The sequence below is a fragment of the Gavialis gangeticus genome, unplaced genomic scaffold (assembly GCF_001723915.1).
Source record: "Gavialis gangeticus isolate Ggan-Ray unplaced genomic scaffold, GavGan_comp1, whole genome shotgun sequence".
NCBI classification, from domain to species: Eukaryota; Metazoa; Chordata; order Crocodylia; family Gavialidae; genus Gavialis; species Gavialis gangeticus.
This window is the reverse complement of record NW_017729031.1, coordinates 61,712,130-61,715,941: the sequence shown is the minus strand read 5'-3', so window position 1 is coordinate 61,715,941 and position 3,812 is coordinate 61,712,130.

Sequence of the window (3,812 nt, the reverse complement as noted above, 5' to 3'; positions counted from 1 at the left end):
AATCTGCTCAGGTCCCTTCCGACCCCAGAAACTATGAAAATATAAACTATGAAACTGCCACATTAAAGGAAGAGCATGCAAGCATTCTGCCATTTATATCCTCTGCAAGCAGCCATTCATTAGGGGACTGGGAAGGGCACATGGCAGCAATAACTACTACTCCCAACAAAAACAGGGCATGTCCCACTCCGCCTGCAAGTACTGAGTCTGGCTGGTCCACCAGCATAGGAAGGTTTATGGTTTCACCCCTCTGGCTGTTTGTGCTCACAGTCCAAATTCACAGGTATGAGTCTGTAAGACTCAAAGCTGGTGTAATTTGCATCTGTCAAGCCCCTCAGTCTTTATGTTATACCAATTTAGACTCATTTGCATGTGTCATTTCTTCTCAATTACACACAGTTTCTGAACTTTGTCCACTGAGAGAATCTAAATGGGTGTAACCTATGTGCGCTAAGGCAGTCAAAAATCTGGCCTTTACTGAAGGGGACTTGAAATTACTGGATGATTGATTTTTCCAATTTAACTACTTTTACGTTACACGTTAGCTATTAATATAGCACTCTGCAGCCTACTGAACGTAGGGCAAATAGAATATCAATATGTGCCAGTGCTGTGTGAAAACCAGAAGCTTCATTCTACAGTGACTTCTGTTTGCATAGTTTTGCAGTGCTGGAGTGTCATTTAAATATCAAAATGCAGACCACAAATCCCAAACGTATGTCAGGTTCCACAGGTTATTGTGTAAATGGTTGAAACTCAGCTGGATTTCTCCCTTGCTTCCCTGCTGAAGGCCTTGGCTCTGATATGGGGCACTCTGGAGTCTCTTAATATCTGAGAGAAGTTACAAACATCTGCTGCAGAGTGCAGAAGAACAAAAGGAACCGTCTCCATTCCCACTGCTGCAGATAGGGGAGAAAGAAATATCAGTTTGCCTGCCTTTGCCATACTAGACACTGGTGGATGTGGGAATAGGCTGTACTGAACTGGCATCCAGGAAGGTAAGTGTAAGCGAGGACATTTGACTGCCAGTCCCCTGACAATCTTATTGGCAAGCAGGCCACCCTGGCAGAGAGACGGGTCAGGTAAAAGGCACTGTATATTATCCCCTCCCATCAGACTGCCTCAGAAGGTCAAATCTGATGCCAAGCTTCACAGAAATGGGAACCTGGAGAAAAATTTGTGGCCGGAGTATTTGAAACAAAACATCAAGCTATGCAAAATTCTCTTCACTTTGACATTTCTTCTATGCCTCATTCAAGCTATGCAAATGTTCCCATTCTTTAAATTTTATGCGTATTACATGTGCTGCTTAAAAATATTTTTTTGAAAAAAATCTAAAGTATAAGTTGACAGTGAAGTTCAGCCCTCTTCTAGCCCATATCTGCTACCTATCTGCACTGTCAAACCTTAAACTTTCACCCTGGTGGCATTCCAGCCCAGCCTTAAAACTGTGGTTGAACTTCTGGTATAAGTAAACCCTACCCCAGCTCACCTCCTAGCCTCCCCCTTTCTGTACTGTGTTTTTAATTTAGCTAGGAAGGCAGGAATCAAGCACAGGATTCCCCCAACAGTAATCTCACAATTCTGTCTTCCTGACTTCCAGCCCTTCTGTACTACTCTTCCTTTCTCTACTGCACATAAATAGACATAAGCCTATAAGGAGAGACAAGTAGTCTGTACAGTGATTCCTGGAGAGGCTCTGCAAGGGATCCTGAAATGTATCCTAGTGCCATGATCAAGAAAAATAAAGCCCAGTGTAGATGGCTGTCTTGCAGGCTGAAAAGTATGGGTAAGGGGGCATTCCTGGAACAGCAAGGGGGAACCTTAAAAGCTCAGAACCTCTGTGGTCTGCATAAGGGACATGGCAAGGATTTCCAAGCAATCCTCATCTTCAAACTGTTATACCTTATTCTGGGGGAGTGGTTTGGCATACGGCTTGCACCCCCTAACTAAACCTTGACCTTATCTGAGGATCCAGGCCAAGTTTGTCTCTACACCTGATAGATAACTTAATTGTATCAAGGATCTTATCAACAGTGCTGATGAACTAGCATAACTCAATCACAGTTCTGGGCCAGATGGTAAAAATATCCTCTATGCTTTAGATCTGGAGCACTGAGTATATAACTGCATTAGAAAGCAAAGATTTGTTTGGTAATATCTTTTGTTGGAAAAACTATTTAGGTGTGAGATGTTAGAAAAGCTCTCAAGCACTAAATGCCCTTGCTAGTCTTGGAAAGAGCAGATATAGCATTTTGTGCCCAAAGGCTTGTCTAACATTGCTTACAACTATAATTCCAATAAAAATATTACTAAACAAATCCTATTTCTCACATACTCCCTAGATCACTATTGGCTACAACAACACCATAATAGTATTTTAAAAACAGCCTTTTAAAATGTAATAAAAATAAGTAAAGAAAATATCTTTTCAGATTTTATTTTTTACATATGAGCTTAAAAATCACAGAAAAGACATTGGTTGGAGGAAGGGGGTTATCCTAGATGAAAAATCTGAGGTATGTTTGGAAAATTAAAATGTTTTGGGCTCAATCTGTGATGGGAGGAAATGGAACTGAATTTTTGCAATTGCATTGCTGAAACAAGCTAATGGACCCCCATCTGCTGCATGTGCCATCCAGGATACTACTTCAATTTAATTGCCTGGATATGGTGGAATTAGGAAATGTTTCCTTTCCATTCTAGCTTGTCAAAATGGAAAGAAACTACTTTTTCTTTCTTTTTTTTAAATCAAGCAAGAGAAATAGATGAAAAAAAACTCTTGTATCTATAAGGATGCAAAATCCAGATAGGACCTGGCTTTAGCCCTAACATAAAACTAAAGGTTACAGGACTTTATCCAACTGAGATGTCAAGAAAGTTAAGGAAGTGCTGTCTGTCTTGTGGCTGTAGCCCAGTGGACTTGCTAAACAAGAATGGAGGAAAAATCAGAAATATGGCTATTGCTGTGGGAATTACTTCACTTCTAAGAATTTACTGATTTATTTTACTGCTTAGAATATTCAAGAACTATGTCATTAATAAGGGAAGAGAGATAAATGGCATACTGATGAGAGTTTTGATGACACCTAGTGGCTAAATCTAAGCAATACATAAGATATAGCAGGAAATGAATGGGTGAATTTTGTGATATTCAAGATTAGGAGAATGGTTTCAGTGAGAACAGTGAAATGTAGAGACTGATTGTGAGAGATTGTGGGAAACATTAATATGTTAAAAGTAGACTAAAGCTTATCTAAGCACAATCTGAGTAATGGTGCCAGCAGAAATAGCTTGGAGAATTATAATATTAAAATATTCCCAAATGAAGAGGATGGAGGCCACAGTGGAACCCAGAATATATCACTTATGGTCCAAATAAAAGCACAAGAGCAGCTCAATAGATTGTGTCAGAATCTGCGAATGAGAGAGTTAAAAGGATTGAACACCGATGCAGGATTTGCTATTCCTAACCCACCCTAGACAGGCCCTACTTGAAAACTCCAGCGAAGGAGATTCCGCAAGAGTAACCTCGTCTTGGACAACATTCAAGTGATTTCAACCATTTTTCATGGAGTGCTGTCTGGGAATAAAAGCTTCAAGCTAGTGTTTATGGTATTTTGGGTGATTGCTTTTCAAGCTTTTTCTGTAAGGAAAATGTTAATTTTGAGGAGAGTTGTGAAACTGGACTTTTTAACTATACAGCAACTGAGTGGGGAAAGCTCAGTCATGAAGGGGCTGCCCAAAGTCCTAATTTGGATGTAATGCATACACCATCAGCCTAGCTGGATATTCTTGTATGGGGGGGGGGG